General features: G+C 44.6%; 1 protein-coding gene and 1 pseudogene across 1 annotated transcript in view; both read right to left on the bottom strand.

Moving 5' to 3' along the window:
• Positions 1-21558, bottom strand: part of LOC126474187 (serine-rich adhesin for platelets-like) — a 382843-nt gene extending 361285 nt beyond the window's left edge. The window contains exon 1 of the mRNA XM_050101650.1: positions 21318-21558. The gene's annotated coding sequence lies outside the window, so the exon portion shown is untranslated. The remainder of the gene's footprint in view (positions 1-21317) is intronic.
• LOC126476687 (5S ribosomal RNA) lies at positions 13967-14084 on the bottom strand (annotated as a pseudogene).
• Positions 21559-22494: the final 936 nt, after the last annotated feature.

The raw sequence follows: 22494 nt of genomic DNA, 5'->3' as shown, positions 1-22494 counted from the left end.
TACAGAGAAATTGCAGCATTAGAAAATTGCAGTGAAATGCAGGAAGATCTGCAGCGGATAGGCACTTGGTGCAGGGAGTGGCAACTGATCCTTAACATAGACAAATGTAATGTACTGCGAATACATAGAAAGAAGGATCCTTTATTGTATGATTATATGATAGCGGAACAAACACTGGTAGCAGTTACTTCTGTAAAATATCTCGGAGTATGCGTGCGGAACGATTTGATGTGAAATGATTATATAAAATTAATTTTTGGTAAGGCGGGTGTCAGGTTGAGATTCATTGGGAGAATGCTTAGAAAATGTAGTCCATCAACAAAGGAGCTGGCTTACAAAACACTCGTTCGACCTCTACTTGAGTATTGCTCATCAGTGTGGGATACGTACCAGGTCGGTTTGACAGAGGAGATAGAGAAGATCCAAAGAAGAGCGGCGCGTTTCGTCACAGGGTTATTTTGTAAGCGTGATAGCGTTACGGAAATGTTTAGCAAACTCAAGTGGCAGACTGCAAGAGAGACGCTCTGTATCGCGTTGTAGCTTGCTGTCCAGGTTTCGGAAGGGTGCGTTTCTGGATGAAGTATAGAATATATTGCTTCCCCCTACTTATACCTCCCGACGAGATCACGAATGTAAAATTAGAGAGGTTCGAGCGCGCACGGAGGCTTTCCGGCAGTCGTTCGTCGCGCGAACCATACGCGACTGGAACAGTAAAGGGAGGTAATGACAGTGGCACGTTAAGTGCCCTCCGCCACACACCGTTGGGTGGCTCGCGGAGTATAAATGTAGATGTATATGTAGATCGTATGCGAACTACAAATATAGTTGCGGAGAGGTTATTCCACATCAGACTTCTACAAAAAAAAAAAAAAAGTTACACGGCCGAAATTAAAATGACCTAAGGTTTTCTCACACGAGATATGCAACTGCACGCGCTACACTGCGCCAGAGAAAAGTGTGGTGTACCAGGAGAGCAGGTAAACATCTAATTTTCGCCAGACGCTTAGCGTGTAGCAGCGCTCGTAAGAACGAGTGAACGTCTGGCCTGTGCCATGCCGTGGCAGTGCACCGGCAGGTCGTTTCCTTGACAATGACAATGGCGTGGGCTCAGCGACGCTTACATGCAGTGTGGCAGCCCTTGGAAAATGAGTGTGTGTCGTGACTTGTTTCAAAAGCCACGCCATTCTGCCGGCCACGCTCGCTCATCACCAGGTTCAACTGCTGTTTGTAAACAGCTTCTTACTGCTGTGCCGAATACAGGGCTCACCGTATAATCAGCACAGGCTATGTGTGTGACTGAAAGGCCTGTTGTGCTTTTTGGAGGTAAGTGAGCTATTCTACGAAAAAGACCTCTTTATTCTTTAGTAGTTTTTCTTCGAAGGGAAGAACAATGTCCACTGTGCAAACTCACAATTAAGGTTTCATTTTTAATTTGCCCTGAATGCATGAATGGCTCCATTTGTTCTACTTTACGATCTTGCACGGCCGAGCGAACAATATGTCTGCCCTCTCGGGCGCTAGTCGCTTGGGGCCGTTGAAGTCCTTCATGGCGTTGAGTATGGTGCTTCTGAACCAATCGATTCTCTACTGGTTAACAATCGTGGGATCCCAACCAATTGTGGTAGCACCATTATGGACCGATAAATTACGGTTTCGATAGTCCACCTTCCTGTCGCTGTCGAATTCCGACATGTACTGGAGGGCTTTACTTCTCCTTACACGAGGCAAAGCACGAAATTCTTATCAACAAGTAACATTCAAATGCGATTTCTCAATGAGAAACCCGCTACGTAATCTTTCCTTATACACAGAATGTATGTATGGCGTCATTCCTAGCTCCTTTCTGCGGTTGCATAGACGAGTATGAAGGAAACATCGTGCCAATTTCAGTTCTGATCCACGCTGCCTTCGTGGCGTTGCAATTTTTAGTGGTGAGTGGTGTATACGGAACCAAAATGGCTCTGAGCACTATGGGACTTAACATCTCAGGTCGTCAGTCCCCTAGAACTTAGAACTACTTAAACCTAACTAACCTATGGACATCACACGCATCCATGCCCGAGGCAGGATTCGAACCTGCGACCGTAGCGGTCGCGTGGTTCCAGACTGAAGCGCCTAGAACCGCTCGGCCACCAGCGGCCGGCCATACGGAAGCATCTAGGCTTCCCTCTTCAGCTATTGTGGTCTTCAGTCCTAGGACTGAATGATGCCTCTGTCCACACTACTCTATCCCGTGCAAGCCTCTTCGTCTCTGTTTAGCTACTGCGACCTACATCCACTTGAAGCATTATTCACCAGTTAGTTTTGAAACTCTTGCGCTGTCCCTAGTTGCAGACAAAATTACTGGACATCAGGTCCACTAGTTATGCAAAAACTGTTTTCCATATAAACCCAAAAATGTTTCAGCACCTTTGTGCCATCGTCAGTAAGTGCTCTTCATTCAGTTCTTAATTTTTCCTACGTCGTTGGGTTATGTAGGACCCATTGTACAATGCTGCATATTGGTAGCTTCTCATAGTTTCGGAATATCTGTTTTCTTCTGTTGTAGAGGTGCACCCACAAATCCATGTTCTTTCAGGACCTCACTCATAAGGGACTGGCTTTAGTGAAAAACTGTTAACTGTTCACTGCGAGTGAAGTTCCGCAAAACATGTGTTGTATACGTACGTGCATTTCAACAACATATGAGAACGGACACTACAAATCTAACGCTGAGAAGCTACCAATCTACAGTAACGTACAGAGGGTCCCACGTAACCCAACAATGTAGAAAAAATTCAGAACTGAATAAAAAGCATCCACTGACGCAGGCAGAAATGTGCTGAACATATTTGGGTTTACATAAAAAAGTTGTTTGCATAATAGGTGGACCTGAAATCCATTCATCTGTTTGAATCTTATTACTGTGTGTATCACTTGGTCTACATCTACAAACCCGCTCCCCTCAAACTTCCCTCCATTAGCAACTTAAAGTTTCCGTCATGCCTCGGAATGTGTCATGTCATCCGATCCAATCTTTTAGTCAAGCTGTGTCATAAATTTCTTTCTTGTTCACGTCAATTTAGTACTTCCTCATTAGTTATTCAACCTATCCATCAAATCCTTAGCATTCTTCTATAGCGTCACACTTCAGAAGATTCTATTCTTGTCTGAATTGGAAGATAGATCGTGTTTCACTTCCGTTTAAAGATACAATGGAGACAAATATCTTCAGAAAAGAATTCCTAATATTTAAATTTATTTTATATGTTCATAATTTCTTTTTTTCCAGAAAATTTTTGCTTGCTATAGACAGTCTCCATTTTATATCATCTCTAATTCACCCTTTGTCAGTTATTTTGCTGTCCATATAGCAAAATTCATCAACTACTTTCCATGTGCCACGCGGGATAGTCGTGCGGTCTGCGGCGTCTTGTCACAGTTCGCGCGGCTCCTCCCGTCGGAGGTTCGAGTCCTCCCTCGGGCATGGGTGTGTGTGTTCTTCTTAGCGTAAGTTAGTTTAAGCAGTGCGTAAATCTAGGGACCGATGACCTCAGCACGTATTTCCACAAATTTCCAAATTTTTCCTTTTCATGTCTCATTTCCTAATCTAATTCCCTCAGCATAGTCTGATTTGATTGCATTTCATTCCATTACCCCCGTTTTATTTTCTTTCATGTTCATCTTATAACCTCTTTGAAAACATTATCCACCCCGTTCAATTACTCTTTCAAGTCCCTTGTTGTCTCCTCAGTGTCATTGAAAAAGCTCAAAATTTTTATTTCTTCTCCCTCAACTTTAATTACCTTTTCTAATTACCCCTTGATTTGTTTTACTGCTTACTCAATATGCAGTTCGAATAAAATTGGAGAATGGTTACAAGTCTGTTTCACTTCCTTCTCAACCACTGCTTTTCTTTCGTGTCCTTCGACTCTTATAGCTGCAGTCTGTTTTCTTCACAAGTTGTAAATAACCTTTCGCTCCGTGTATTATATCTCTGCTACCATCAAAATTTCGAAGTATGATTTCCAGTCAACATTGCCAAAAGCTTTCTCTAACTCTTATAAACCTAAGTTTGCTTTTCTTTAATCTATCTTCATGTCTCATTTCCTAATCTAACTCCCTCGGCACAGTCTGATTTGATCGCACTTCATTCCATTATCCCTATTTTATTTTCTTTCATGTTCATCTTATAACCTCTTTGAAAACATTATCCACCCCGTTCAATTACTCTTTCAAGTCCCTTGTTGTCTCTGCAGTGTCATTGGAAAAGGTCAAAATTTTTATTTCTTCTCCCTCAACTTTAATTCTCTTTTCAAATTCCTCCTTTATTTGGTTTACTGCTTTCTCAATATGCAGATCGAATAAAACTGGAGAATGGCTACAATCCTGTTTCACTGCCTTCTCAACTACTGCTTTCCTTTCGTGTTCTTCGACTCTTATAGCTGCAGTCTGTTTTCTTCACAAGTTGTAAATAAACTTTCGCTCCGTGTATTATATCCCTGCTACCATCAAAATTTCGAAGCATGATTTCCAGTCAATATTGCCAAAAGCTTCCTCTAACTGTTATAAACCTAGGTTTGCTTTTCTTTAATCTATCTTCTACGATAAGATTAAAGAAAAACACAGAAAACATAAATCAGATTGTCTGAACTCAGTTCCTCCTGGATACGAGGCTGACCGTCATATATCTCGATCAGAGACGCCCATTTTGGTATGCAGTGCAGCAAGTCAGTGACAACGGCAACGATGTTGGACCTCTTCCTGGAAACGGGCGTGGTAGTGGGTGCGGCGAAGAAGTCATAAGGCAGTCCCGCTCGTTCTATGGAGGTCGCAACAGCTGCGGCATCCCCAATTCAGTACACCCACCCACGATACGCGTGACGCATCGACAACACTCGTCGCTCAGTAAAGTTTTCAAGTCTTGCTATCAAGTTAGTTCGTCTATGTGCCTCATGATGCGACCCGGAAGTCATTCCTGGCTCTTTCTGAGCTCAACGTCTCACTCATTATGGAGGGATGTTGACTCAAAATTCAAATGGTTCTGAGCACTATGGGGCTTAACTTCTGAGGTCATCAGTTCCCTAGAACTTAGAACTACTTAAACCTAACTAACCTAAGGACATCACACACATCCATGCCCGAGGCAGGATTCGAACCTGCGACCGTAGCGGTCGCGCGGTTCCAGACTGTAGCGCCTAGAACCGCTCGGCCACTCCGGCAGGCGGATGCTGACTCAGTTTTTCAGGATAGCTAATGGGAAGTTGCAGAAAGAAAATGGCCCAGAGATCACCAGTATGTGCATGTGTAGTGAATGAAGTATTATGAAACAATGTGTGTATAGTGTGTGCAGTGACTGATAGTGAGATATGAGTGAACAATGTGGCATTACATTATTTAACAAGTTATTTGTAAAAAAAGTATTGTATACCAGGAGTAAATCTAATGATTGTCTCTAGCTAGAAGTCTGTATATATACAGGGTGTTACAAAATGGTACGGCCAAACTTTCAGGAAACATTCCTCACACACAAATAAAGAAAAGACGTTACGTGGACATGCGCCCGGAAACGCTTAATTTCCATGTCGGAGCTCATTTTAGTTTCTTCCACCTACGCTCAATGGAGCACGTTATCATGATTTCATACGGGATGCTCTACCTGTGCTGCTAGAACATGTGCCTTTACAAGTACGACACAACATGTGGTTCATGCACGATGGAGCTCCTGCACATTTCAGTCGAAGTGTTCGTACGCTTCTCAACAACAGATTCGGTGACCGATGGAATGGCAGCGCCGGACCAATTCCATGGCCTCCACGCTCTCCTGACCTCAACCCTCTTGACTTTCATTTATGGGGGGCATTTGAAAGCTCTTGTCTACGCAACCCCGGTACCAAATGTAGAGACTCTTCGTGCTCGTATTGTGGACGGCTGTGATACAATACGCTATTCTCCAGGGCTGCATCAGCGCATCAGGGATTCCATGCGACGGAGGGTGGATGCATGTATCCTAGCTAACGGAGGACATTTTGAACATTTCCTGTAACAAAGTGTTTGAAGTCACGCCGGTACGTTCTGTTGCTGTGTGTTTCCATTCCATGATTAATGTGATTTGAAGAGAAGTAATAAAATGAGCTCTAACAAGGAAAGTAAGCGTTTCCGGACACATGTCCACATAACATTTTCTTTCTTTGTGTGTGAGGAATGTTTCCTGAAAGTTTGGCCGTACCTTTTTGTAACACCCTGTATATGTGTATACGAAGTAGCTTCTTTTAAATTGATCTAAATTTGTAAATACTTTGACATGTCCTATATCCTTGTAAAAAGAGATCTATGGATGAATAAAGCTACTACTACTTCTACTACTACTACTACTACTACTACCCCTGTTAAGTCTTCACAGACCGTGGAAAGACATTTGACACTTGCACACGTTTGACACGTTAAAAGAAATCACACTTTGCTGCAACGGAAATGCAGTACTACGAGATTAGTAATGACTAACACGACACGCCACCCACTCATGAGACCGTGAAGATGCCAATACCACACACCACTTCATTAGCAGCACCGGAGAGCCGTCACTACGGTGCATTGGTCATACTCGTTTTAACCCTAAATATTAGTAATACTTAAAGGGAGAGGGAAAATGGGGGGGGGGGAGGAGAGTCATTTGGTTAGGCTGACTCTTCTTGGTTTATACAGGACGTCCCAGGAGGAATGGTCAGCATTCAGAGTGCGACAGGAAGCCCTTATGAAGCAAAAAAACTCCAAATGCGCATATGCCCTATTCAGAATGGTTTCCGAGATAGGAGCTCTTCCTGCAGGGCTCCTTCTTTAACGCTATTTCTTAAGTATCGCAGATAAGCACATTACTCTATTCTATGGCACATATACGAGGGTTGTCCAGAAAGTAAGTTCCGATCGGTCGGAAAATGGAAACCACAGTGAAAACCAGAAACCTTTTATTTGCAACAGTTAGGTACACCTTCCACCTACTTCTCTACATAGTCGCCGCACCAACTTCGAGTTTTGTCATAGTGCTGTATCAACTTTCCAATATCGTCGTCATAGAAAGCAGCCGCCTGTGCTTTCGGCCAGTTATCAGCACTGATCTGCAGCTCGTTGTCTGAAGAAAAATTTTGTCTTCATAGCCAGCGGTTCTTCTGAGCAGAGATGAGACTCAGGAGGATACAATTACGGACTGTATTGTGGGTGATCAAACACTTCTTATCGGAGAGTCTTCATTGCCCCTGCAGTGTGCGGCCGAGAATTGAGATGAAGAAGGAACTGCTCGACAGTTGTGTTATGTGGACTTCTTGACACAGGCGAAATCTCTAACCAGGCGGGAGATGCTATTCCCTACGCATCTTTACGTGCTCACTGTTCACTCAAAACTGAAAAGAGCGACGCGACACGGTCGACGGGCATACTAGAGGCACTGCCCAACACATCTGTGCAAAGCTTCACCGAATTTTCTCAGTGGTTTCCATTTCGCGACCGATCGGAACTTACTTTCTGGACAAACCTCGTATATCAAAGTATGTTGTAGAGGCAGCGAGGCTCACAGAGATGCCCGGAGGTGCCTCTCACGGAGAGCATCCCAGGATGCATTTGCTTCGTTTAGTGGCACGCATGTACACTCCTGGAAATTGAAATAAGAACACCGTGAATTCATTGTCCCAGGAAGGGGAAACTTTATTGACACATTCCTGGGGTCAGATACATCACATGATCACACTGACAGAACCACAGGCACATAGACACAGGCAACAGAGCATGCACAATGTCGGCACTAGTACAGTGTATATCCACCTTTCGCAGCAATGCAGGCTGCTATTCTCCCATGGAGACGATCGTAGAGATGCTGGATGTAGTCCTGTGGAACGGCTTGCCATGCCATTTCCACCTGGCGCCTCAGTTGGACCAGCGTTCGTGCTGGACGTGCAGACCGCGTGAGACGACGCTTCATCCAGTCCCAAACATGCTCAATGGGGGACAGATCCGGAGATCTTGCTGACCAGGGTAGTTGACTTACACCTTCTAGAGCACGTTGGGTGGCACGGGATACATGCGGCCGTGCATTGTCCTGTTGGAACAGCAAGTTCCCTTGCTGGTCTAGGAATGGTAGAACGATGGGTTCGATGACGGTTTGGATGTACCGTGCACTATTCAGTGTCCCCTCGACGATCACTAGTGGTGTACGGCCAGTGTAGGAGATCGCTCCCCACACCATGATGCCGGGCGTTGGCCCTGTGTGCCTCGGTCGTATGCAGTCCTGATTGTGGCGCTCACCTGCACGGCGCCAAACACGCATACGACCATCATTGGCACCAAGGCAGAAGCGACTCTCATCGCTGAAGACGACACGTCTCCATTCGTCCCTCCATTCACGCCTGTCGCGACACCACTGGAGGCGGGCTGCACGATGTTGGGGCGTGAGCGGAAGACGGCCTAACGGTGTGCGGGACCGTAGCCCAGCTTCATGGAGACGGTTGCGAAAGGTCCTCGCCGATACCCCAGGAGCAACAGTGTCCCTAATTTGCTGGGAAGTGGCGGTGCGGTCCCCTACGGCACTGCGTAGGCTCCTACGGTCTTGGCGTGCATCCGTGCGTCGCTGCGGTCCGGTCCCAGGTCGACGGGCACGTGCACCTTCCGCCGACCACTGGCGACAACATCGATGTACTGTGGAGACCTCACGCCCCACGTGTTGAGCAATTCGGCGGTACGTCCACCCGGCCTCCCGCATGCCCACTATACGCCCTCGCTCAAAGTCCGTCAACTGCACATACGGTTCACGTCCACGCTGTCGCGGCATGCTACCAGTGTTAAAGACTGCGATGGAGCTCCGTATGCCACGGCAAACTGGCTGACACTGACGGCGGCGGCGCACAAATGCTGCGCAGCTAGCGCCATTCGACGCCCAACACCGCGGTTCCTGGTGTGTCCGCTGTGCCATGCGTGTGATCATTGCTCGTACAGCCCTCTCGCAGTGTCCGGAGCAAGTATGGTGGGTCTGACACACCGGTGTCAATGTGTTCTTTTTTCCATTTCCAGGAGTGTATGTCTCTTACCCATCCAAACTCTTTGACGTTTTATTATAACCCAATCTACATTGTTGTTTTAAACCTCTTTGTTCGGGATGTCATTCTGGCATCAAACAAGCCCGTTGAACGCATAGTTGTCGATGGTGTGTTGTGAGTGAAGTACTGCGAGGGACTGAGGGTCAGAGAGAAGTATCGGTTAACTGTTTTTGTACACGCTCTGCTAAAATGCTACGAAACGTGAGGTACAGTGATGTGACGCTTGTTATGGTTTGCTAGGAAACTTTTAGCAAAAAGAGACTGTACACGTGCTCCAGTAATGGTCAAGATTGAAGAATGCCGACACAATGCAGTTTCAGCTGCTTTGTAACGTAAACTTCGGGCAATGGATACGAACCATCACTATGCCGGCCGCCGGCCGGGGTGGTCGAGCGGTTCTAGGCGCTACAGTCTGGAACCGCGCGACTGCTACGGACGCAGGTTTGAATCCTGCCTCGGGCGTGGATGTGTGTGATGTCCTTAGGTTAGTTAGGTTTAAGGGGACTGATGACCTCAGAAGTTAAGTCGCATAGTGCTCAGAGCCATTTGAACTATGCCGACCGCGTGGGTTGGCCGCGTGGTTTGACGCGCCATGTCACGGACTGCGCTGCCCCTCCCACCGGAGGTTGGAGTCCTCCCTCGGACATGGGTGTGTGTGTTTTTCTTAGCGTAAGTTAGGTTAAGTCAGTTTAAGTAGTGTGTAAGACTAGGGACCGATGACCTCAGCAGTTCGGTTCCTTAGGAATTCACACACATTTCATTTTCAGCATTATGCCGGGTGTTTTGACACTCAGATTTGGCAGACACAGCGACTCGGGAGAAACAGCTAAAAATGAAAAGCACGTACTTTTGCGCACAAAAGTCCCAGTATGGTGGTGGCAGGAAGATGGTGTGATCAAGGTTGCACTGGCGGATGTACGGAGTTGCGCGTTACTGAAACGCTCACTAATACATGAAAGAGACTTTCCGATTTTTTGTTATGACTGAAGTTAGTTACATGGAGGACTGTTCCCTTTATATGGTTTAGTGTTCGGAACGGCATATAGCTTAGTTTGTGGAAGCTATGATACAAGATGGGGCTATCGCTCGAATGCTGTACCCAACGTTTCCTGTTGATTTCATCCTATGGAGCATATCTGGGATTCGCTTAGAATAAGTATTCCAGCTAGGTTCCTACCTTCCACAAATTAAGACTGCTCATTTGAGTGGTTGACGTGTAGCCCTTCAACTACTACACCATGTTATTGCGGTCTTCTGTCCGGAGATAGGTTTGATGCAGCTGTCCACGCTACTCTATCCTGTACAAGGCTCTTCATCCGTGAATAACTTCTGCAAAATGGATCCATTTGAACCTGCTTACAGTATTTTTGTCCAGGTCTACATCTACAATTTTTATTCTTCCCCTCCCCGTCCCAGTTCTCTCCATGACTATTCCTTGATGCCTCAGGCAGATACTCTCTCTGAATGCTCGACATGAAAATGTGAAGCAGTTTTGCCCGCAACATCGATCACACATCGTATTAGGAAACTAACCGTGTTGCCCGTATTTCTCAGTTGTCCCACAGATGCAAAATCCTCTCGTGTCTTGAATATATAGAATAGAATTTCAGAGATCGTACATTATAAGATATAAAAGGTATTATAAGGTATAAAACATCGAAGTCATTAGAAACGATTAGAAACGGAGCACTAACGCCACTGGACAGTTGGAGGAAGGGACACCGGCAGTGTTTTGTTGGGGAAATCATAAAAGCATTTGTTTTTAGTGTAACTACAGAAAACCTAAGATCGAGATAGCTCGATTGCGATTCGAGCGCCGCTCCTCCGAAAAACAAATTCCAACTGTGTTAACCTTTGTGTCAGCTAGTTCGGTCGACCTTACAGATCACAATACGGTTGGACCGCATGGGCGAAGCTTACCGGTAGTAACTGAGTGTGTTGAGCTCAGTAACATAGCAGCTCCTGAAGCTCCCCTGCAATATCAAATTCGAAGAGGGGCGTTCAGGCCTGAGTTAGGGGCTACAGAGATTTTAAAACCTAGTCTCGTAACTGAATGACGAGTGGTTTGAATCTCCATCCTCTTCCGCATTCTTTTAATGAGGATTAGAATGAATGGAAACCTTGTCTACACCCATTTTTTTCTGATCAGTGTGTGTAAAGAGCTAGACTTCCGTAATTCTATTCGTCTGTATGGGTTGTAGACATTTCTGGTGTGCGAACCGTGCTCAAGTGAGCATCGCTCTAGGAGCAGCAACACTTCTCTTACGATGAGGAGGAAGAGATTATTGCTTAACGTCCCGTCGACAACGAGATCGTTAGAGACGGAGCAAAAGCTCGGATCAGGGAAGGATGGGGAAGGGAATCGGCCGTGCGCTTTCAAAGCAACCGTCTCAGCATTTGCATGAAGCGATCTAGGGAAATCACGGAAAACCTAAATCAGCATGGCCGGACGCGGGTTTGAACCGCCGTCCTCCCGAATGTGAGTCCAGTGTGCTAACCATTGCCTTGGGGGGTTTTACTGAGAGGCACATCAGTGGCTTTGATGATAGCTAATACTTCTCCCTCACTGGTACATATTTTCTTCTGCATTTAGAGGACAGCACAAGGAGAACCTCATAATAGGGCATCTGGGAGGAAAGTGCGTGTGTAGCTATCATATTCAATGAAGATGAAATCGCGCCCACTGCCATTCACTGACTACGGAGAATTTATGGGGACCACATTAGCGTTCTGAGGCCCTTGCTGTAGATTTCAGAACCAACGAAATTTATTTTTCGTTAATCGTTTGACTACGAGCGAAGTCAAAGACAGAGGGGCAACTGGTTCTAGGAAACAAAACTAGGTAACCACTACTGGAACTGCGAGCTACGACGAAGCCTTTGCGTACATAATGCCTTGTGCTACCAGAGTTATTGCGCACCGAACATAAGCAGGTTACATTAGTTTTAGAACAAGACCTGCACGTCACAATGTCTTCCGAAACTGAGAAACCGATTTTCCGTTGCCAGTCGGTTAACACATAAGAGCGATGACCTGCCAGACAACCTGATTACCGTGGTTACAAAATTCGGCCTCTAATGAACTCCGTTAGCGGAAAAGAGATGGACATAGATGTTTATCTTTACGATGTCTACCTCCTTACAGTATTAAAGAATAGTGCGACATAGAGTCGTGAGGAAATAAGTTGTCAACTTGAGAAAGGAAATTCACTCCCCATTAAAGACAGAATTAACAGACGTAATAGACAATATTCAATGAGGAGCGCCGCCGTTTTGTGACGGGATCATTTCGCCCACGCGAGGGCGTTACGAAGAAGCTAAACAAACTCCATTGGCACAGACGCTACAAAGAGCTGCGCTGTGCATAACGGAGAAATTCAGAGAGAGTACGTTCCGGAAAGAGTCTGACAACATATTACGGCCGTCTGCATACGTCTCACGAAATGTGTGGTGTCACCGCCAGACACCACACTTGCTAGATGGTAGTTTTAAATCGGCCGCGGTCCATTAGTACATGTCGGACCCGCGTGTCGCCACTGTGTGATCGCAGACCGAGCGCCATCACAAGGCAGGTCTCGAGATACGGAATAGCACTCGCCCCAGTTGTACGGACGACGTAGCTAGCGACTATACTGACGAAGCCTCGCTCCTTTGCCGAGCCGATAGTTAGAATAGCCTTCAGCTAAGTCAATGGCTACGACCTAGCAAGGCGCCATTAGTAACATTGCATGTATCTAAAAAGTCTCACTTGTATCGCCACAATCTCCAGATGTACCAAAAGGATGGATTAAAGTTAAGTATTCCAGAAGCTACGTACTTTTCTTTATAGCATTCATTACGTATCCTGTTTCAGACCTCACGCCATCCAGCGTGAACTTATAGCGCGTGCCTTTCGGCTTCCTCGCATTGTGTCTAGGCTGTCTTGCCTAGACACAACAAAATGAACACAAGGAGCAAATTGGAGAAGTTAGAGCTAATGTAGTGGTTTACCGATAACTACTCTTCCCACGCGACGTTAACGGAGGGGGATCAGTTAGTTGTACAGGAAGTATTTTCCGCCACACACCGTCACGTAGCTCACGGAGTATTGATGAAAATGTTTAGGGATATCAAGAAAACTTAAATCAAGACGAAAGGCATTCCTCAAGAATACGGGTCCCAGGCTTAACTACAGAACCATCTCATTCAACAGATACTACACAGCAGAATACAACATTTGATTTCTTGTCTTCTGTCTTGAGTGGAACGTGACCGACTACAACACTTAAGGAAGGGAACACAATAATGTAACAACCAATGTCTTCCCACTTGAAACACCTACCAGATAAATTTTGAGTCTCTGAGTATTTTTGATTTTCTTATGGTTCGTGAAATTTTTGCTAGTGAAGAGAAATGATATTTTTTCATGACAAAAGTCTTAAAAATCATTTTAATACCACTAGAAAATGATGACAGTCGCATTTGCCTCATGAACATTTAGTTTATTCCTCTGCAAGAGAAGACATTATTTCTCTTTCGTTCTCTTGTGACACTGTCTTAGTGTGCAGTTTCTCAAGCTGTTTGGGGAAAATGTTTCAGGCACCCAAGGTTATCTGTTAGAATTGTTATATAAAGGCAAATATTTTTCGATTACTTTTTATTAAGCAGTAAGTTAATCTCATTGACTATAGGACACTTAATTCATATCAAAACTAAAACTTCTCCCGAACAGGCCATGAAGGCCCGACGGTACTGACCGGCCGCCGTGTCATCCTCAGCCCATAGGCGTCACTGAATGCGGATATGGAGGGGCATGTGGTCAGCATACCGCTCTCCCGGCCGTATGTCAGTTTCCGAGACCGGAGCCGCTGCTTCCCAATCAAGTAGCTCCTCAGTTTGCCTCACAAGGGCTGAGTGCACCCCGCTGGCCAACAGCGCTCGGCAGACAGGGTGGTCACCCATCCAAGTGCTAGCCAAGCCCGACAACGCTTAACTTCGTTGATCTGACGGGAACCGGTATTACCACTGCGGCAAGGCCGTTGGCACTAATTCATATCTAACTCCAGAGCAAAACATTTGTAACATAAATGAATTTATTTTTGATATAAATGAATCTTTTGTTGAATTATAAACAGAAAATACTTCTCTATTACATAGTAATTACGTGTCCCTTTGCTTATATTGCCTTACTCTTTTCCGTCCGCACCATAAAACGTAGTTTTTTCTCCAATGAAATGCCTGTTGTATGTTTCGGTGAAGTGACCAATAGATGTCTGCCAGCATATTGGTGTTCATGCGGCACTGATACCGTCTTTCTATCATTATGACGTTTCGATTAAAGAGCTCACTTTGTTCCTGTTGACAGCACTTAAAATTTTAGGACAAGAAATAGCCACAATTATTCAAAAAGTGATACTTGATGTTCATCAAACAGTCTAACTTCGTGAACGTTTCCAGCATGCTGGCTATACCAGAAACATAACGTGGGTCCTCTTTGCTACTTCAGAACTTGATAGCAACATATCTGAATGATAACCAACACTCCAACCCAACCACAATGATTTGGATTAGCAGTTGGAATCAACTTTTTCTTAATGCCAAGTACAAAAACCGTGTTTTCCTTCAATTTCCCTTCAGACAGTCAAGGAAGCTTCTAGCATTCGCCAAGGCCTTCATGAACCGTTTTCATTAGATCCAACTTAATGCAGAACGGTGGTAATAGATTTTTTTTTAAATTCACGAGACTCTTGCCCAAAAAAAGAACCAAAGAGCGTGCCACGGTAGTTAAGATATATATAAAATGAATCAGAAATCCATAGACAAATCCTCGGAGGTTGTTCAGGAATATTTTTCGAGTGTTTTGGTGTAAGGGGCCCATGGTCTCCGGTGGTTCGTCACAGAGTAATTACATTTAGTTTGATTCCTTGCCCCTAGTATCGGTATCGCATCAAAAAAATCTGCACAGCAGTGCAAATGTCCGCGGTATGAGATAGTGTCTTGTTTGGAAACAAACTTGTTCCATTCACTCACGGTAATTGCTGTTGACAACAGTAGGGCGTATTTTACTCTTGGTTCTCAAGCTTGCATTCAGTACTGCTCGGTCCCGTTGCGGGTTTGTTTTTCCAGCAGTGTTTGCTGTACGTTAACAGCGATACACAGCAGTATGCATACGTTTACTAATGAAGACTTTGGCCGACAGGCATATCGTCTACGGGTTGACTGAATGTAATGGCGAAACGTCACGTCGACGCTACACTCAGCTGTTCCTGCAGCGGCGGCAACCACATCACAGGAGTTTAACACCTGTACATAGGCGTCCGAGAATAACAGGATCCTTTGGCGTTACTACTGTTTGGTGACTGCGTATTACAGGCTTTCTGGGTGGTGTGTAAGTCATTTCACAGAAACAAAGACAATTCTGGTAACAAATCTGAATAATTCAATAATTCATGATTACGTTATTATTCTGGATCGAGCCACCGGAGACCACAAATACCTTATATACCCCAAAATAGCCAGAAGATATCCATGAACGACCACCGAATTTTTGTCGATGGAGTTCTGGTTCACCCTGTACACTAAATAAATCAGTCTCAGCTACCAAATCTCAACTTCATATTATTATTAAGTGAAATAGCACATGCCGGCCGGGGTGGCCGAGCGGTTCTAGGCGCTACAGCCCGGAACCGCGTGACCGCTGCGGTCGCAGGTTCGAATCCCGCCTCGGGCATGGATGTGTGTGATGTCCTTAGGTTAGTTAGGTTTAAGTAGTTCTAAGTTCTAGGGGACTGATGACCTCAGAAGTTAAGTCCCATAATGCTCAGAGCCATTTGAAATAGCACATGAGTCTTACATCATTAACATCGCAAATTATGCATTTTTGAAAAAAAATTGAATTGTAATTGTAAAAAAAGTGGAGAGTAAAGAGATGTTTTGCTGTGGTATCTAGATTTAACGCAATAAAGAACATGAAAATCAGCAACTGACATTGATAAAGTGTTTTTCAGCTTTCATCTGTGTTATTAAAAATACAACTGGACAATAAAACAAGTCTTAGACACGCTGAAACATTTACAGCAAGTTGAAACCTCCATCTTCGCTGTGTTTAGAGCATACACAGTTCGCTCATTTTTTTAGGTTCCGTAAGGTAGCAAGTTGATGGTTGTGCCGAATATAAGTTCTACGGTCCCATGGCGCTAGAAAAAAACTTAAGCTTCTAAGTCAATGCAGTCAAAAGAAACGGTCATTTATGTCACATGTTTTGATACACGCAAAATAACTAATCAAAACCTTCATTTCTGCTTGACCTAGTCATGAAATTCGGCTAGAAGCAAGGTTTTTCATAGTAATAGTAAAGGAAAAGATTCGAACATTGTTAATTTGTAATTATGTCACATAATAATATTTGTGTGCCATTTGTTGACCGCCTGTCTACCTGTCAAACCGTCTGTTGAGACCCCCTTCTTCTCGGGAACGGGTAGTCGTATGATGTTGAATTTTATATGTAATACTAAGGTCTACTGTTCCTTGGCGGTGTGAAAAATTTAAGCTTCTAAGTTAATGCAAACAAAAGATATGGCCCTTTGTATCACGTTTTTTGAAACTCGCAGACTCATTCAACAAAACCTGTAGATGAACGATCTGTATACGTAACTAATGACAAACCACTCGTTGTCCGGGTCAGGATAAATGGCATGGGAGAAGGCACGAGCACCATTCTAGATATGGGATGCATACAGACGAATATCTCATAGAGGATGTTATGAATGGAGTTATCCTATTAGTAACGTATCTTGGTCGCTGTGCGTGGCAGTGGGTGAGTGTGGTTGGCAAAAATCGGCGAAATATGGAGTAATAAATGCTCTTAGATAAAACTAAATAATGCGAGGACTGTTCAAAAAGTAAGGCGACTTTTCAAATTGCGCGGGCATGTACATTCGATTATCATGTACATTCGATTATCGATTTTTTTTGTTATGTTGGTACACATGTCCCGAACATATGTTCACAGTTTCACGTGTATAGCATACTTCGTTTGTTTTTGATAGATAGAAAGGTTAGGCGTGTTTTAGTGCGCTCAGCGATTTTCGATTATCATAAAAAATGGAGCAAAGAATTTGCATCAAATTTTGTGTGAAAAATGGAATCAAATTCTCTAAAACAGTTGAAGTGTTGGCAGTGGCATACAGTGAGTCTGCTCTAAGTAAAAAAATGTTAACAAGTGGGACAAGGTCTTCCAAGAAGGGAGAGACCATGCCAAAGGCGAACCTCGCTCTGGACGCCCCATCACGTCAACAATAGGTGAAAACGTCAGAGCTACGAAGAAAATTGTTTTCGAAAATCGTCGAATTAGCGTAAGAACAGTTTCTGAGGATTTTGGCATATCGGTCGGCTCGGAATGTTTTTGATGTTTTAGGCATGAAACGTGTGTTAGCGAAGTTTGTTCCAAAACTTCTCAACTTTGATCAGAAGAACAGTCACATTAGCATCGCTTAGGAGCTCTTGAATGACGTCAATGTTGATCTTGATTTTCTCAAAAGAGTCATAACTAGTGACGAATCATGGGTTTACTGTTATTATGACGTCGAAACCAAAGCCCAATCGTCCAATGGAAGCATCCCGGAGAACCAAGACCGAAAAAAGCACACCAAGTTCGATCAAATGCCGAAGTTTTGCTCGTTGTTTTTTTCGATTACCGTGGCGTAGTGCATTATGAATTTTTTCCTCAAAGTCGTACGGTCAATAAGGAGTATTACTTTGACGTTATGCGCCGTTTGCGAGAAGCGATACTCAAAGTTCGTCCGGAATTGTGGATAAACAATTCATGGCTTTTGAATCATGACAATGCCACTGTTCATTCATCGTTCCTTGTGAGAGATTTTTTGGCCAAAACAACACGTCAGCCATGCCTCAGTCAACACATTCACCGGATTTGCCCCCCTACGACTTTTTCCTGTTCCCAAAACTGAAGAGACCTATGAAAGGACGAAGATTTCAACAACTGAGGAAATAAAACCGTATCACTGGAAGTACTCAAGGCTATACCAAAACGTGCTTATGAGAAGTGCTTCGAGGACTTGAAGAAGAATTGACACAAGTGTGTTGTATCTGAGGAGGATTACTTTGATGGTGAAACATGAATATTGCCGGCCGAAGTGGCCGCGCGGTTCTGGCGCTGCCGTCTGGAACCGCGAGACCGCTACGGTCGCAGGTTCGAATCCTGCCTCGGGCATGGATGTGTGTGATGTCCTTAGGTTAGTTAGGTTTAACTAGTTCTAAGTTCTAGGGGACTAATGACCTCAGCAGTTGAGTCCCATAGTGCTCAGAGCCATTTGAACCATTTTTTGAAACATGAATATTGATGATTAAATAAATATTGTTTCATAAAAATATATAGTCACTTACTTTTTGAACACATCTCGTATATGACTTACGAATTTTACTGTACACTTGCAAAAGTTTTTATTATTTCATTCACGATACAATGTAAGGGAGATAAAGAGTGCTCAACGTGTTTCATCCGTACTATCGGAGGTGGAAGTGGGTGATTGTGGTTGGCAGATATCTCAATATAATATGCAATGTGGAACACTTAGTCCTCTTAGAAAAGGCTACATTGTCTATGACATGAACTTTACCGCTTTAGCGTACGTACTCGCTTACACAATCCTCACCCGGTTCGATCAGTACTGGCATTAACGTTACTTTACGGAGACATATTTAACCGCGGGTAACACCAGGGAGCCAATGCGAAGTGATTGCCTAAAACGCGCTAAATTGTGAAAAAGATTATACTCACGAAGAATAACAAAATTTTTTATTTGAAGTGACTTTAGTGTACGGTTCGATAATTCATTTGTTATTTACGAGCATTTTTATTTTTGAGTCTATCTGAACTTTTTTCTTTGTATCTGTGTAATCAAAGCATTAATGACGAAAAAGCCCTGACAGATTAAAAACTGATCTACGAATATTTGATATTACACGTCGTTATTAAAGTCTGAATGACGAAACTGTGGAAACATCGTCTTACGTCGGACGAATGAAACAATAAACGCGTTTTCACATGTACGGTGAAGTTAGTAAGTCACAGAGTAAATAGCTTTTCCTAAGAGTATTTATTTCTCCAGATGTTTGCTTGTCACAGTCACCCACTGCCACGCACCGCGACCAAGCTCCCTTAGGACCACCATGAGACTAAGGGCTACATAGCACCACAACCGTGACTGGGTGGCAGTGGGTGGTCATGGACCAGTCAGTACACACACACACACAAACCTCTTATACTGTATGTAGATATAGGCTAGATTAAGCTCGCACAGAACGTTCAGAACTCGAGTTCTACTAGGGATGGCATTTATTGCTGAAACAACCGGTTTCCTGTTGTATCTTTTTTTTTTTTCTTCATGTCGTTTTAATCTTAGTGCTACAACCGCACAAAGTAACCGGTTTCTAAAGTAACAGATTTTATGTCTTTTATTCCTACTATTTCATGTAATGAACGCAGAAATCGAAAAATTTTCGCTCACTCAGTTGCAAGACACATAGAGTCAAAATATTAAATTAAATGGGCAAATTAAAGAAAACTTAGTCCCTTCACTGTTCACTGCTTTTCTTGAACACTCATTAAGTGGTTGAATACTACAAAAAAAAAATCACTAGTGTTCTCCTACTGATTGTAATTTTTTTGAAATTCAAAGTTGCAATCGGGGATCACACCACTCTTTGGGCAATATGAAAAATAATCGGTGCTAAAAGGTGAAAACTGGCGATGAAGGGTTCTATTTTTCGTGTTATTTATCCGTTTTGAAGGGCTACAAGCAGATAATCGCAGCAGATCGGCTACTTCCACGTACACGCCTTAAGCCTCGACGCACAGCAACAGGAACAGTATTGCAATTCTGTCAAACGAAGACATGATTTGAGACCGTGGATGTTATATGAAATAAATTGTTGGTGTTGTACTGCAACCAGTCAAAAATTGATTTTAGGATACTTTCATCTACATCTACATCTACATGGATACTCTGCAAATCACATTTAAGTGCCTGGCAGAGGGTTCATCGAACCACCTTCACAATTCTCTATTATTCCAATCTCGTACAACGCGCGGGAAGAATGAACACCTATATCTTTCCGTATGAGCTCTGATTTCCCTTATTTTATCGTGGTGATCGTTCCTCCCTATGTAAGTCGGTGTCAACAAAATATTTTCGCATTCGGAGGAGAAAGTTGGTGATTGGAATTTCGTGAGAAGATTCCGTCGCAACGAAAAACGCCTTTCTTTTAACGATGTCCATCCCAAATCCTGTATCATTTCTGTGACAGTCTCTCCCATATTTCGCGATAATACAAAACGTGCTGCCTTTCTTTAAACTTTTTCGATGTACTGCGTAAGGCCTATCTGATAAGGATCCCACACCGCGCAGCAGTATTCTAAAAGAGGACGGACAAGCGTAGAGTAGGCAGTCTCCTTAGTAGGTCTGTTACATTTTCTATGTGTCCTGCCAATAAAACTTTATTTAAAAAGTACCGTTAGCGGTTTCGAATTTTTCACAATTCATCATCAGACTGTTTTTTCATGAATGAAATGTGAAACATTTCGAAACTGGTAACAGTACTTTCTAAATAAAGTAGCCGTAAAATCAACTTGTGGCTGGTTGCCGTACACCATCAACGATTTGTAGGAACATTATTGTCTCAGCAGTGCTGTACCAAGTCTTATGGCACGTTTTTGTTTGCTCGTTCCTGTCGGCACTGATATTAAAATAGCACTGATGGCGTTTTCCCATTTAGTATAATACCGCAATATTTCAAAGTAATGCAAATTTTACGAATAAAAATTACTGCTTTTTTAAAAAAAAGAATTACTTAAAAACGAAAAATTTTAGCACTGGTGCTAATTGATATTTCGATTTTTTAGTCGGTTATTAGTAAAAAATAAAAACGTCCGTTATAACCGAGACCAAACAAATACCGGTAATTCACAACTAAGATACCGGTATAGGTTTTAGCTGACTGACTTTTCCCGACCCTAAGTCCCACTCGCACTCGTCCGATTTTTCATCCGGACGAGTGTGAGAGGAGGGGAACGGTAACAGCCGAGAGAGCGGCACGTACGCTGGACGAGCATGGAGCCCGGAGAGCGATTGTCTGGCGCTCGTGTTTTTTCGCTCCCACGCTGCGGCCGCCGGCCAGCACAAAGGGTCGCACCGGAAGGAAGCCTGCGACGCCAGCTGCGCTCGTGTCGCGTCCAGTAGCCGCACGCCGTACTCACCGTTCAGCGCTCGCTCGCAGTGCTCCCAGACGGCCATGGCGCTCGCCCCAGCGTCGCTAGGCAACCCCGCAGTAGCCGAGACGCCGGCAGTCGCGTCCGGACGAGAACTGAAAGGAACACGAAACGCCAGCCGGCGGACTCCGCACAACGGTACACGCGGGCGACGTAGGTCAGAGCGCGGCGCGAGGAGGAGGTACGGACGCTGGACTGGCTGGACTGTGCCTACCCCGGGCACCCTCTGGAGTCACGGCCGACTGACTGCCGCCGCCGCGCCAGCCCGGGGCGGCCAGGAGACGCGCTCGGCCGAGCGCCGGCGCGCGCATGCGCAGTACGCGCATTCCTCGCCGCTCCTGGGAGCCGCGCGGCACACTTCGCCGTGGGGCACGGCCGGCGGAAGGCACCTGCCCGAGGGAAAGTCGAGGCGGTCTCCTCCACTCCTCTGCCCGCTTTTATAAGTAAGGCACATCGCACCGCACTCTGAGTGTCTCATTCATCTCTGGACGAGGCGGCTGTTTCTTGCGGAGAAGCACCGTGAATCTGAGAAACACTGCGAATGCCAACAAGACCTACAGTTAATGAGCGGTGCCAGCTGGTCCTTGCGTACTCTGAGCTGACAAAAGTTGTAGGATACCTCCTACTATCACGTCGCACCTCCTTTTTCCCGGCGAAGTGCAGCAACTCAATGCGTCATGTCGTTCTGAGGACCCTGCAGAAACATTGAGAAAAGCTGTCGCTATAGCCACTCATAATCGCGAAATAGTTGCGAGTGCAAAATTTTGTCCACGAACTGACCTCTCGATTGCGTCCCAGAAATGTCCGATTGGATTTGTGGCGGGCGATATGGGTGGCCAAAACATTCACTCGAACTGTCCAGAATATTCTTCAAATCAATCGCGAACAATTGTCACCCAGTGACATGGACCATCAATGATCGGTTCAGCTGGACATAAGGATCCAGTCTATTCTGCGTAAACACTGCTCACTCTCTTATGGATCCACCACCAGCTTGCACAATGCCATGTAGACAACTTGGGTCCATGCCTTCGTGGGGTATGTGCCACACTCAAACCCTACCATCAGCTATTAGTAGGATACCTCCTACTATCGCGTTCCAAGATGCTACTCCAGGCGGGTGTAAAAGGAATGTGCGCAACGGAAAATAATAAACGCTAAAATG

Source organism: Schistocerca serialis, chromosome 4 (genome assembly GCF_023864345.2).
Source record: "Schistocerca serialis cubense isolate TAMUIC-IGC-003099 chromosome 4, iqSchSeri2.2, whole genome shotgun sequence".
In the NCBI taxonomy this organism is placed as follows: domain Eukaryota; kingdom Metazoa; phylum Arthropoda; class Insecta; order Orthoptera; family Acrididae; genus Schistocerca; species Schistocerca serialis.
This window is presented reverse-complemented; position numbering and strand designations above follow the sequence as displayed.